A 15,438-nucleotide genomic window follows, 5' to 3' on the forward strand; every position below is an offset into this window, starting at 1 on the left:
CATAACACCATCATCCAAACCGGAAAATGTAGGCTACATTTGTCCAAGCGCTAACTGAGGAAAGATTGAGGTAACACAAGCGGTCATATTTGTATAACTCTCAGCTGACAGAAACTACAAAATGAATGATCTAATAGCAATTACTATATATAATTAATCACATCGTGGGTGGACTCACCATTGATCGAAAATAATTGAGTAAAACAGTTTCTAGAAATCAAAAGGAATCCAATGATGGGTAGTTCTTGCGAGCCCTCTGTTTTTTGTTTGTTTCATCAACCAAACACGATAAGAGGAGACAAGATGAGTTAGGTCTGTTTGCAGTGTGCATGTTGAAGGGGGTGTGTCATCTACGGTCTGTTCACTTCCCTTCATCCCCTTCCGGAAGTTTACCCGAAAGATGAGTGACCCATTTCTTTACCTCGTTACCTCTTTACCTCATTATAACATCTTTGGTCTGACAGATGCATTGTATAGTCTCAACAAACATGGTGCCACACATAGCTGGCAAATAGCTTAGCATTAGCTCATTATAATCAGTACAACCTTCACTAAATGGTTTTACACACATCATAGGTGTCCATTACAATCTATGCAATAATCGGAATGCATTATTTGACACCAGTACTTGAAAACATGTGAATGAAACAGTAAATACATTATGCTCCATACATACAGTGCCTTGCGAAAGTATTCGGCCCCCTTGAACTTTGCGACCTTTTGCCACATTTCAGGCTTCAAACATAAAGATATAAAACTGTATTTTTTTGTGAAGAATCAACAACAAGTGGGACACAATCATGAAGTGGAACTGCATTTATTGGATATTTCAAACTTTTTTAACAAATCAAAAGCTGAAAAATTGGGCGTGCAAAATTATTCAGCCCCTTAAGTTAATACTTTGTAGCGCCACCTTTTGCTGCGATTACAGCTGTAAGTCGCTTGGGGCATGTGTCTATCAGTTTTGCACATCGAGAGACTGAATTTTTTTTTTTACTAAATACTTTCGCAAGGCACTGTATATACTGTATGCACCTACAGTAGAAACAACAACACAATATACATAAAATAAGGAACTTACTTTTATAGGAACGCACCCATGTCTAAAGTTATTATTTATAAGGAAAACGACAGGGACTGCAATGCGAGCGCCAGCCAAAACATTTTCCAAGACTGCACAAATGTCTGCATACTTGATCTGCACAAACATTGGTGAAGTGTATAGGCTCTCCTTGAAGAGAGAACCCATGAAGAGATACGTTTCTCCGGCTCAGTAAAGCCTCAAACATAAATTGTCCGCAACATAGCCTATAGATAATTAGCTGCAGCGCGTATTACATGTCCTGTTGCGTAATAATCACATTTTGGAAAAGTGAGTGCATTCTGACATCACATGCATAAATCAACTCTCACTGGGGTGACCGTTAGAGATATTTGGAACTCGCGTATGAAAAGGTTAATACATTTGAGGGTTGCCTATACTCGTTGCACCCGTTAGTGAGATTGCTGTACCAATTTAAGTGGCATGTGGTAGTAGTTCCCGAACACTGAGAAGTGTCCAGGAGGGCATGAGACGAAGGTGTGTGTGTGTGTGTGTGTGTGTGTGTGTGTGTGTGTGTGTGTGTGTGTGTGTGTGTGTGTGTGTGTGTGTGTGTGTGTGTGCGTGTGCGCGTGCGCGTGTGCGTGTGCGTGTGCGTGTGCGCGTGCGTGTGCGTGTGCGCCCCCGCAGGGCTGGAGATCGAAGGTGTCTGGCATGAGAAAGGCAGGTTGAGGTTGCCAGGGTCAGAGTAGTACAGAAAGTGTTGAATGATGAAGCTGTGAAGAGTGGTAGAAGATGGTAAAGGGTGAGGGATCCTGAGAAGATTCCTGTGAGTAGGCAGAGAGCAATAGAGTGTTGGGAATAATATGTGCTTCAGTAAGGTGGGTTTCTTAGCATTCATAGCCATGGTAGCATTCATAGCCATGGTAGCATTCATAGCCATGGTAGCATTCATAGCCATGGTAGCATTCATAGCCATGGTAGCATTCATAGCCATGGTAGCATTCATAGCCAATCACAGAAAATAAAGGTTGTGGTGGCATTTGCAAAGAAGTACTTGGGAATGAGAGGTTTTACTGCAGAAGAGTTGCAGGGGGTGTTGAGTAGGATTAGATGGGGTTAAATAGTGGAATGGGGTGGTGCTTTTTGTTTTGTTGTGAGGGCTAATAGTTGGCAGGGTAACTTTACTTTTTCTCAATTTTGTATTACCGGAATGTTATGTAGGTAGGCCTTGACTGGCCTCACACTCCAGTACAGTAGGTGGCAGTGTATGCACCTACAAGTTGGATGAACTGTTAGCAATTGTTGTAATTATTTTACAATACAATTGAACACTATCTTGCCATATATTTACCGCAGCATTCTGTAAATTAGAGAGAACATATTTTTAGACGTGCCCCATGTAAGAGGCGAAATGTGTTGCACCCGTTAGTGAGTGCTGTACCAATTGAAGTGATATGTGGTAGTAGTGTCTTAACAACTTAATATATTCAGGAGACACAGGTCAGAGTGACAGTGTCTTAAATCTGTAGTGGTTGAATGGAGGTTAAGCTGTGTACTTTTGATCTGTTCTGCCTTGTAATCAAAGCCAGTTTGGAAGCTTTTGTTTAGGCTTCTAGAAGTGCAAGTGATATGAAACACCAAATACTCATAAATATGCTGCAGTATACAAATACCTGGCAGCCAACTTGCTTGAGCTAATCCCAAGTAATTAGGGAAATACTAACATGATTACAGTAGAATTGACTTCATTACAGTATATTAGGATCATTTCACAGTATTGTAGCATGACACTGGGCTGCATTTGAAAGTAACTTAGTTTGAAGACCAATGTATTCTAAACTACAACAACATTCCTAGTAACGGTTACAGAAACATTGTCCTTGCTATAACTGTTAATATATATATATATTATTAATTATTTGATTTGATTTTTCTAATCAACCTTAGATGAATGCAGTGACTAAGTTAATCTGGACAAGAGCATCTGGTTATGACAAATGAATGTTATGTTTTTAAAAAAAAAAGGTTAAAAATAAGCTTTTGCAAAGCACACTGTTGGGTATTATTCTAATGAGCTCCGCACTAAAACGATTTGTATTTTCATCACATTTGGCGTTGGAGGTCATTAAATGATACAGTGTGCTTTTGCATTTACGTTTTGTTAATTTATCATGCACTATTATCCAGAGTGAATTATCGTCAGTGTATTAAACTAAGGTAATCAAGAATATACCACAGTCATAGCAAGTACAAGAATATACCACAGTCATAGCAAGTACAAGAATATACCACAGTCATAGCAAGTACAAGAATATACCACAGTCATAGCAAGTACAAGAATATACCACAGTCATAGCAAGTACAAGAATATACCACAGTCATAGCAAGTACAAGAATATACCACAGTCAGTACATATACCACAGTCATAGCAAGTACAAGAATATACCACAGTCATAGCAAGTACAATAATATACCACAGTCATAGCAAGTACAAGAATATACCACAGTCATAGCAAGTACAAGAATATACCACAGTCATAGCAAGTACAAGAATATACCACAGTCATAGCAAGTACAAGAATATACCACAGTCATAGCAAGTACAAGAATATACCACAGTCATAGCAAGTACAAGAATATACCACAGTCATAGCAAGTACAAGAATATACCACAGTCATAGCAAGTACAAGAATATACCACAGTCATAGCAAGTACAAGAATATACCACAGTCATAGCAAGTACAAGAATATACCACAGTCATAGCAAGTACAAGAATATACCACAGTCATAGCAAGTACAAGAATATACCACAGTCATAGCAAGTACAAGAATATACCACAGTCATAGCAAGTACAAGAATATACCACAGTCATAGCAAGTACAAGAATATACCACAGTCATAGCAAGTACAAGAATATACCACAGTCATACCACAGCAAGTACAAGAATATACCACAGTCATAGCAAGTACAAGAATATACCACAGTCATAGCAAGTACAAGAATATACCACAGTCATAGCAAGTACAAGAATATACCACAGTCATAGCAAGTACAAGAATATACCACAGTCATAGCAAGTACAAGAATATACCACAGTCATAGCAAGTACAAGAATATACCACAGTCATAGCAAGTACATATACCACAGTCATAGCAAGTACAAGAATATACCACAGTCATAGCAAGTACAAGAATATACCACAGTCATAGCAAGTACAAGAATATACCACAGTCATAGCAAGTACAATATACCACAGTCATAGCAAGTACAAGATACCACAGTCATAGCAAGTACAAGAATATACCACAGTCATAGCAAGTACAATAATATACCACAGTCATAGTCAAGTACAAGAATATACCACAGTCATAGCAAGTACAAGAATATACCACAGTCATAGCAAGTACAAGAATATACCACAGTCATAGCAAGTACAAGAATATACACAGTACAATAATATACCACAGTCATAGCAAGTACAAGAATATACCACAGTCATAGCAAGTACAAGAATATACCACAGTCATAGCAAGTACAAGAATATACCACAGTCATAGCAAGTACAATAATATACCACAGTCATAGCAAGTACAAGAATATACCACAGTCATAGCAAGTACAAGAATATACCACAGTCATAGCAAGTACAAGAATATACCACAGTCATAGCAAGTACAAGAATATACCACAGTCATAGCAAGTACAAGAATATACCACAGTCATAGCAAGTACAAGAATATACCACAGTCATAGCAAGTACAAATATTGTGTTGCCCTTACTGAAAATGCTGTAGTTAAGCGGGCTACTTGCAAGTCTATATTTGTATTAGAAAATACATGTATTCTAATTAAACTGTTATAACTGGTCATATGCAGTCAAAATGATGTTTTTCATGAAATTGGATGAAACCGGATGAAAGTATGATGACCGAAGTATGACAAATGACTTTTGCTTCCACATTGATAAAGTATTATCATGAAGTTACTAGTCCCCTTCCCAATGTCAAACACTTACATGTATTATTAAGGGATAAGGTGACATCGCCTTAACTCTCATTTGAATACACCAATACTAAAATAGTATTCTCTTACCTAGTTTAAATAAGTAACGTCTTGTAACCAACATCGGAGAAGGCATGTTGCAGAGGGGCGTGGTTTATATAGCTAGATAGCTACTCTATTGATGCCAAAATTTGACTGTCGGGTTATCAACTGTACTGCAGAAATGGAATGAAAATCACAGAAAATATATATTGTGGTGGCAGCTGCAGAGAAGTACTTGGGTGTACAAGATTTTGTTGCATAAGAGTTACAAAGTGTGTTGAACGATAGTGTCCCATCCTCCCAGACGGATGGCCTAGTGTAGAGTCAGATAGGGCCAAAGTGGTGGAATAGTGGTGAGGTTTTAATGAGTGCAGGGTTAGTTTCTAGGGCAACTCCCCTTTCCCCCATCCTTTTTTCCTTCCCCTTTATGCGTCACAAAGCTGAATGAATTTACTGAATTTACCCAGAACAGTAGGCCGACACAGCCCACACAGAAGGTGGCAGCATACACCTCTAACGTATGCTTGCGGCGAACCATAATGCCATAGAAGAAGAGGGAAAAAACAGTTTTGTTTACAATAACTTACTGGCAGTTACTGTAAAATAATAATAATAATAATGATTATTATGCGTTAACGCAGATACATTTAAACATTTTTTTTTAAATATCTGTTTTTTGCATGTACATTGACTGAATGATTGATCTTATACTACACAAAAATAAATAACATACATTTTCTAAACGAATCCAAACATTTAGTTAGATTTTTGCACCTGTTACTGAAAGGCTTGTTCCAGTCTAAGTGGCTGAGGTAGTATCCTCAGACTGTTTCCAACTCTGACAGTTATTATGAATGCAGGTTGCAGGTGAAGACAAAATGTCAACAGTTGGATATTCTAACTCTCGCTGGATAACTTGCAGGTGGGGTTGCAAAATCCTGGTAAATTTCCCGGGTTTTACAGAATTTGTGGTTTGTTCAGGAAATCCTTCAACTGGTCCAGTGTGGCTCAGTTAGTAGAGCATGACACAAGCAATGCCTGGGTTGTGAGTTTTTTCCTACGGGGGAACAATATGTGAAAATCTACACTACTGTTCAAAAGTTTGGGGTCACTTAGAAATGTTCTTGTTTTTAGAAGAAAAGCATTTTTTTGACCATTAAAATAACGTAAAATTGATCAGAAATAAAGTGTAGACATTGTTAATTTTGTAAATGATTATTGTTGCTGGAAACGGATGCTTTTTAATGGAATATCTACATAGGAATACAGAGTGTCACGACTTCCGCCGGAGTCGGTCCCTCTCCTTGTTCGAGTGGCGTTCGGCGGTCGACGTCACCGGCCTTCTAGCCATCGCCGATCCACTTTTCATTTTCCATTTGTTTTGTCTTTGTTTTCTACACACCTGGTTTCAATTCCCCCTTTACATACATGTTCATTATTTAACCCTCTGGTTTCCTCCATGTTTGTGTGCGTGTTTGTTTTATTGTTCAGGCTGTTTCTGACGGCTGGTATTTTGTTGCCGGGTTTTGTTATTTACGCCGTTTATTTCGTGGTACCGGTATTTTCCCGCACCGTAGTATTGTGTTTATATTGGTGTATCTTGTATTACATACCTTGTCCACGCATCTCAGCTCTCCTGCACCTGACTCCTTTCACCAGTTGCCCACAGCCTTGACACAGAGGCCCATTATCGGCAATCATCATTCCTGTGTTCCAGTGGCACATTGTGTTAGCTAATCTAAGTTTATCATTTAAAAGGCTAATTGATCATTAGAAAACCATTTTGCAATTAGAAGGCCAGCATCCCAGCATCTTCACTGTTGATATTGAGACTGGTGTTTTGCTGGTACTATTTAATGAAGCTGCCAGTTGAGGACTTGTGAGGTGTCTGTTTCTCAAACTAGACACTTCAATATATTTGTCTTCATGCTCAGTTGTGCTCCGGGGCCTCCCACTCCTCTTTATTTTCTGGTTAGAGCCAGTGGTGCTGTCTTGTGACGGGAGTAGTATAAAGCGTTGTATGAGATCTTCAGTTTCTTGGCAATTTCTCACATGGAATAGCCTTAATTCCTCAGAACAAGAATAGACTGACGAGTTTCAGAAGAAAGTGCTTTGTTTCTGGACATTTTGAGCCAGAAACAAAGCACCCGGGAAGTCAGTGATGGTACTCTCATGTGGTCTACTCGTTCCGAGCGCAGGTCTAAATCTTCGGTCCTTCCGTCACACCTCTGCTGATGTGGTGATGCATGGTTTCTGGTCTAGTTCTGTGAGAGTGATAGGTGTAGTGGGGGGGAGGGGGAAGAGCGATGGAGAGGGAGAAGTGGGGTGGGAGTAGTGGAGGGTAATGTCTATCGGGCTGGTGCTGGAGGATAGAGTGAACAAACAGGACTCAGACCCGCCTGGCTTTGGTGCACTCACCAACAGTATGTGTGTTCATTGTGAGTGACTCCATGGGGGCAGATCTTTGTACGTACCTTGTGCTGTCTATGTGGAGGCAACCATGAGCAGCCATATATCTGCTGCTACCAGGGCTGGAAAACCAGGGGGTTGGTGCTGCGACTGTGGGCCTGGAAGCAACAGGAACCGGGAACCGGGAGGAAAGACAACTTGAAGAGCAAGCAGACACACAAGGGAGCCCTAGACCCAGGGGTCGGGGATGGCCCTCCCCTGGGGTCCGCTTGCTCCGGGTCAAGGTGTGGGTTCCGGGTTGGTTCCGTGAGTGTGGTAGTGGGAGCAGACACACAAGGGAGCCCTAGACCCAGGGGTCGGGGATGGCCCTCCCCTGGGGTCCGCTTGCTCCGGGTCAAGGTGTGGGTTCCGGGTTGGTTCCGTGAGTGTGGTAGTGGGAGCAGACACACAAGGGAGCCCTAGACCCAGGGGTCAGGGATGGCCCTCCGCTGGGGTCCGCTTGCTCCGGGTCAAGGTGTGGGTTCCGGGTTGGTTCCGTGAGTGTGGTAGTGGGAGCAGACACACAAGGGAGCCCTAGACCCAGGGGTCAGGGATGGCCCTCCCCTGGGGTCCGCTTGCTCCGGGTCAAGGTGTGATGTTTGGTTTCCCCTCCATCCTCTTTTGGTGGTGGAGGGTTCCGGGTTGGTTCCGTGAGTGTGGTAGTGGGAGGTCGGTAGCAAAGCGACGCGGCAGCCAGGCTGAAAAGAGGATCCCGGCTTTCTTGGACTGCGACATGTGTTGCTCAACTCTTAAGATGAAGCACATGAATCTAGACAACCAGTGTAGCCTATCTGGCAAATGAAAAACATATCCACAGGAAGAGCTTCCTCCATTCACTATTCACTGTCTTTTTTTGCTGGAGTTGACCAATACGAGGTTGAAAAGTGGTGGAATTTGCCTTTAAAGACGTTGGCTTTACTGTAATATATCTCAAAGATATAGACCTCTCTCACTATGTACACTTCTTCCACTGTCATTAATAATACTTTCATCCAGTTGAGCAAGCACACAAAGTTTCTACCGAAACTTCCCTTTCTACTGTAGTTATAGATACTGTCACTGTCTTTGGAGAACTGTCACCCTCTCCCGTGGGTGTGTGTATATAAACAGAGCCCTAACCCAAACAGCATCAGTAGCAGATGGTCTCTATAATGAAGTAAACAAGTCGTTTTGGTGTGACTGTTTTTCCACTGCCCTACAGATGGGACAGGAAGGGAGAGATGGTTGGAAGACAGGGTGATAATGAGTGTGTAACTCTCTACAGTATGTGTTCAATAACTTAATGATACAGTGTGCGTAAAGGGACAATGTTGTATGGTGTCACTTGTCGTCTCGGTAAAGATGCAGGAATGTGTTTTCACATTACACAAGTTCTGTGCTTTTTCATAGATAAAAAAAAATCTCCCCTTCCTTCCCTCCCTCTCTCTCATACTCCCTCCCTCCCCCCTCCAGGTGGAGGCCATCCATCCAGACTGTGCCTTGGTGTCCCAGCACATGAAGGCCCAGCAGAGCTGTATCCACACACGCAGACAGGAGGGTCGCAACCGTTCTGCCAGGACAGGTACTGTAAACCCAAACAGTACTATTCATTTATTGGATTAAGTTCTGTAAACATAATCGATGTGGACACTTTGTAGGTTCCCTTAACATGCATATTCAGTCTTGATTTTGTGAGACTATTTTTGATTCAGATTAAATTTACCAGAGGTTTTAGGTGAACAGGCCTTGTGGTGATAGATTTACAAATACGTCTTTCAAGTTTGACCTTGATTACATCCGACCTCCTAAACGATGATGTTCAGAAAAAAAATATTTCCAAAAATGGTGGTACAAATTGGAATTATCTACGTAGCAAGCTTTTACCTATTGTTGGCGTCAGCGTAAACTTTCTTAATGGTAAAATGTTTAAATCTGTTTAGTGAGCATTTCTTCTTTGACAAGATAATCCATTCACCTGACAGGTGTGTCATATCAAGAAGCTGATTAAAACAGCATAAATATTACACAGGTGCACCTTGTGCTGGGAACAATAAAAGGCCACTAAAATATGCAGTTTTGTTACACAATGCCACAGATGTCTCAAGTTGAGGGAGTGTTCAATTAGCATGCCGACTGCAGGAATGTCCACCAGAGCTGTTGCCAGATAATTTACCGTTTTTCTCAATTGCTAAAACACACTTTTCTGAAACCATGCTCCATTTCCTGGAAAACATTCAACACAAAACCTCATCTTCAAGCACTATTTACATAACCTCTGACTCCTCTGGCAAAATGAAACACAAACCTCATCTTCAAGCACTATTTACATAACCTCTGACTCCTCTCGCCAAAATGAAACACAAACCTCATCTTCAAGCACTATTTACATCACCTCTGACTCCTCTGGCAAAATGAAACACAAACCTCATCTTCAAGCACTATTTACATAACCTCTGACTCCTCTGGCAAAATGAAACACAAACCTCATCTTCAAGCACTATTTACATCACCTCTGACTCCTCTGGCAAAATGAAACACAAACCTCATCTTCAAGCACTATTTACATCACCTCTGACTCCTCTGGCAAAATGAAACACAAACCTCATCTTCAAGCACTATTTACATCACCTCTGACTCCTCTGGCAAAATGAAACACAAACCTCATCTTCAAGCACTATTTACATCACCTCTGACTCCTCTGGCAAAATGAAACACAAACCTCATCTTCAAGCACTATTTACATCACCTCTGACTCCTCTGGCAAAATGAAACACAAACCTCATCTTCAAGCACTATTTACATCACCTCTGACTCCTCTGGCAAAATGAAACAATCGCCTCATAACAGTTTTACCTGTGTTCAAAATCAAACACGGCTCTCAAATCACAAACAAAGTGATCAAAAATGATATACACTCTCAAGCAGTCAGTAAACAAAAATAGAAAACACATTGTTCAAAACATACAATCCTCAGGGACAAGTACATTTTTAATCTAAAAAAATATTCATATTTTTCCGTCATTGTCTTTTGATGAACGAAAGCAGGTTCTATCATAGTAGCTCAAAATTTATCAGAAATTACTACTCTGCTTTGCTCTTTGCAATTTAGTTTTTTGTTCTTCCTCCTCCTTGTACCCCTATTTTTACAGTACTGTACCCTGCATCTCACAAAATTATCCTTTGTCTCTGTGATACTGTAAATCTTGTTCTTTGTTGATATGAACCTGCAACCAGTCAAAATCTATTGAGCAGTCAGTACTGTTAATAAATGGAAAACACAATGTTCAGGGCCATACAATTTGTCCATTGTACAGTATACAGCATACAATGCACTGTACTACAGTATCCACTCTCAGACCTTCTCCTTCCCACCTTCAACAACCTGTTTGCTCTCTGAACTGGCTTATATTGGTTGTGTCGCATCATTTGAAACAGGTTAAATCCATTTTGAGTGGTTGTGTTCAATCAATGTGAAATGTGAAATGTTGTATTTATTTTATTTAACCTTTATTTTGACATGCACCCTGAATAATTAAGTGATAGTGCCCTCGAAGCCAATGTTTGGTGGATATATTGGCACGATACAACGGGTTACCAACATATTCAATTAAAAACATTATTTTGATGAATTTATTCATACTATTTCATCCTTCCAACAAATATAGTCCCTGCAATAATCTTTGTATACATCTATAAAAATGGTGCCAGCTGATTCATGATTTCGACTGAGAAATGCTGTCTGTCTTGTCGGGACTCTGGACATGTTCATTACTATGAGACAGCTTGAGATCGAATTTTAATATTGAAACAATGTTGCAAATGTCAGAGAGACAGACAGCAAGGTCAGAGAGACAGACAGCAAGGTCAGAGAGACAGACAGCAAAGTTTATACAAATATCTCCTGTTGAAAACGAAATGTTAGTCTAAAAGAAATGTGACATAATGTGTAGATGCTTTTTTATAGTGGAGATCCATTTTTAAAAATGTTTTGATTTGTTAAAAAAGTTTGAAATATCCAATAAATGTCGTTCCACTTCATGATTGTGTCCCACTTGTTGTTGATTCATCACAAAAAAATACAGTTTTATATCTTTATGTTTGAAGCCTGAAATGTGGCAAAAGGTCGCAAAGTTCAAGGGGGCCCGAATACTTTCGCAAGGCACTGTATATACAGTATCTTGTCCCCTCTTAATTTCTTTCTTCCCTATTGGCCAGATGTTCACTTAATATATAGTGCAGTTACTTAAAGTACAGTTACTTAAAGTGATTTTGTACTCATTACTCAAACCTATAGAGTCACTGTGACCCTGTAGGTGGTTCAGATTTGAGTTGTGTCAGTTCCTGGGGCCTTCAGCAAGTTCCGAGGCAAATGTTCCATGGGCACGCATTCGCATCGCATATTGACGCCTCACACTTTCACACTTCATGTACGCTGTTGCTACTCTGTTTATTATATTTCCTGATTGCCTAATCAGTTTTACCCTTACCCACATATGCGAAATGTATTACCTTAATTACCTCAACTACTGTACTGTACCTTGTACTCCTGCACATTGACTCAGAACTGGTACTCCTTGTAAACAGCCTCCACATTGACTCAGTACTGGTACTCCTTGTAAACAGCCTCCACATTGACTCAGTACTGGTACTCCTTGTAAACAGCCTCCACATTGACTCAGTACTGGTACTCCTTGTAAACAGCCTCCACATTGACTCAGTACTGGTACTCCTTGTAAATAGCCTCCACATTGACTCAATACCGGTACTCCTTGTAAACAGCCTCCACATTGACTCTGTACTGGTACCCCCTGTATATAGCCTCCACATTGACTCAGTACTGGTACTCCTTGTAAATAGCCTCCACATTGACTCAGTACTGGTAGTCCTTGTAAACAGCCTCCACATTGACTCAGTACTGGTACTCTTTGTAAATAGCCTCCACATTGACTCAGTACTGGTACTCCTTGTAAACAGCCTCCACATTGACTCTGTACTGGTACCCCCTGTATATAGCCTCCACATTGACTCAGTACTGGTACTCTTTGTAAATAGCCTCCACATTGACTCAGTACTGGTACTCCTTGTAAACAGCCTCCACATTGACTCAATACTGGTACTCCTTGTAAATAGCCTCCACATTGACTCAGTACTGGTACTCCTTGTAAACAGCCTCCACATTGACTCAGTACTGGTACTCTTTGTAAATAGCCTCCACATTGACTCAGTACTGGTACTCCTTGTAAACAGCCTCCACATTGACTCAATACTGGTACTCCTTGTAAATAGCCTCCACATTGACTCAGTACTGGTACTCCTTGTAAACAGCCTCCACATTGACCCAGTACTGGTACTCCTTGTAAATAGCCTCCACATTGACTCAGTACTGGTACTCCTTGTAAACAGCCTCCACATTGACTCAGTACTGGTACTCCTTGTAAATACCAACCTTAACTAACCTTAAATAACCCAACCCAACTTAATATTTTATTATGATCCCCATTGGCTGTTGCAAAAGCAGCAGCTACTCTTCCTGGGGTCCAAAGTGTGCTCTCAGGTGAAGATGTTCTCAGAGGTGAAGTTTCCCCAAGGTACAGATCAAGGATCAGCTCCCCCTGTCCCTTAGTGGGGAAAATGCTACACTAACCCCAGATCAACTTTTAGGAGCAACTTCCCCCTGGGTTGGGTGGTGGTGTTGGTTGTAGAATAGGGGTTGTCTCTAGACACTCACCCAAGGCCAGTTTAATGGGTCAGTTTAATGGGTCAGTTTAATGGGTCAGTTTAATGGGCCAGTTTATTGGGTCAGTTTAATGGGTCAGTTTAATGGGTCAGTTTAATGTGCCAGTTTAATGGGTCAGTTTATTGGGCCAGTTTATTGGGCCAGTTTAATGGGTCAGTTTAATGGGTCAGTTTTATGTGCCAGTTTATTGGGCCAGTTTATTGGGTCAGTTTAATGGGTCAGTTTAATGGGTCAGTTTAATGTGCCAGTTTAATGGGTCAGTTTATTGGGCCAGTTTATGGGCCAGTTTAATGGGTCAGTTTAATGGGTCAGTTTTATGCGCCAGTTTATTGGGCCAGTTTAATGGGTCAGTTTAATGGCATGCTCATTCCCTCACAATCCACAACTAGATGGTGAGAATAATGATACAGCTATTCATGTCTTTATTATGTGTGCCTGTGTTGGCCAAATACTGTAGATTACAGAAATATCTCCATGCATGCATCCAATCTATGTATTTAGTCGGGCAATATCCACATTATTTGCACATATTTTTTAATGTAAAAATAATTTCAACATCAAGGCTTAAAAAATGCATTATTCTTAAAGTGGTGAAGTGGTACACTTCATGCATGCTTTTTGGGGAGGTGGGCTCTACAGTATATTAGGCCCTATATGTACAATTATATAAATTATACAATTGTATTACATTGAGGTCCTTGAAAATTACAATTAAGTGCTTGAAAAGTCCCTGAAAGTCCTTGAACTTGACTTGCCAATGTCTGTATGAACCCTGCTTCAAGGAGGTATAGTCCTATAGGTCTATGTTGTTGTACAGGTGGAGCTATGGGCTAATTTGCATATATTCACTTTTATTTCTTTAAGTACACATGAAGAACTGCATTAAAAAATATATATATTTAATTTTGTTTCAAAACATTTTGAAATGTTTATCCCAATGTCACACATTGGCCCCATTTATGTATAGAAAGACCCATATGCACATATGATATTAGTGTTCTGTTATTAAAAGGGACTTTGTGTCTCATGGCCAGGAATTAGTAATGATTACACACAGTCCTTACTTTCCCTGTTCCTCCAGTCACTGTGATCTACATTCTGATCTACATCCTGACTGAAAAGGTTTTACAGCTGCACCACCGAGAGCATCCTGACTGGTTGCATCACCACCTGGTATGGAAACTGCTCGGCCTCAGACCGCAAGGCACTATAGAGCGTAGTGCATATGGCCCAGTAAGTTGCTGGAGACAAGCTTCCTGCCATCCAGGACCTCTATACCAGGCGGTGTCAGAGGAAGGCCCTAAAAATGGTCCAATTCCAACCACTCTCTGCTACGGCAAGTGGTACCAGAGCACCAAGTCTAGGTCCAAAAGGCTTCTTATTAACAGCTTCTACTCCCAAGCCATAATCTTTATCTTGGCCAGGTCGCAGTTGCAAATGAGAACTTGTTCTCAACTAGCCTACCTGGTTAAATAAAGGTGAAGGTGAAATAAAAAAATAAAAAATATTTAAAAAAATAAGACTCCTGAACAGCTAATCAAAGGGCTACCCAGACCCCTCTTTTACGCTGCTGCTACTCTCTGTTTATTACCTATCCATGGTCACTTTAACTCTGCCTGCATGTGCTTATTATCTCAATTACCTCGACTAACCGGTGCCCCCGCATATTGACTCTGTACTGGTACCCCCTGTATATAGCCTCCCTATTGCTATTGTTATTTTACTGCTTTGTTATTTTAAATGTTTTTTTTGCTTATTTTTTACTTAACACATTTTTCTTCTTAACTTCATAAAGCATTGTTGGTTAAGGGCTTGTAAGTAAGCATTTCACTGTAAGGTCTACACCTGTTGTATTCGGCGTATGTGACAAAACATTTGATTTGATTTGATTGTTAGAGTTTACAGTGGACCCATCAAACCCGGCACAAATCCGCTGTCCGTCTACAGCTTGCTGACAGGAAGTGACAAACTGTGTTCATATCCTTTCCTCCTTCCTCCTGTGTGTGTGTTATGCGTGCGTGCATGTGTGTATGTGTGTCTCTCAGGGTGTCGTATTGAGTGGGATGAAGTGAGGTGCTGACATCCATTCTTTCTGTGTGGGTGTGTGTGTGTGCATGCATGCCTCTGTGTGCGTTTCTCAGGGTGTCGTATTGAGTGGGATGAAGTGAGGTGCTAACATCCA

General features: G+C 40.8%; 1 pseudogene; it reads left to right on the forward strand.

Moving 5' to 3' along the window:
* The first annotated feature begins 7,436 nt into the window (after window positions 1-7,436).
* LOC118358610 (pituitary adenylate cyclase-activating polypeptide type I receptor-like) overlaps window positions 7,437-15,438 on the forward strand; it is a 36,364-nt pseudogene continuing 28,362 nt past the window's right edge.

Source organism: Oncorhynchus keta, chromosome 26, assembly GCF_023373465.1.
Source record: "Oncorhynchus keta strain PuntledgeMale-10-30-2019 chromosome 26, Oket_V2, whole genome shotgun sequence".
NCBI classification, from domain to species: domain Eukaryota; kingdom Metazoa; phylum Chordata; class Actinopteri; order Salmoniformes; family Salmonidae; genus Oncorhynchus; species Oncorhynchus keta.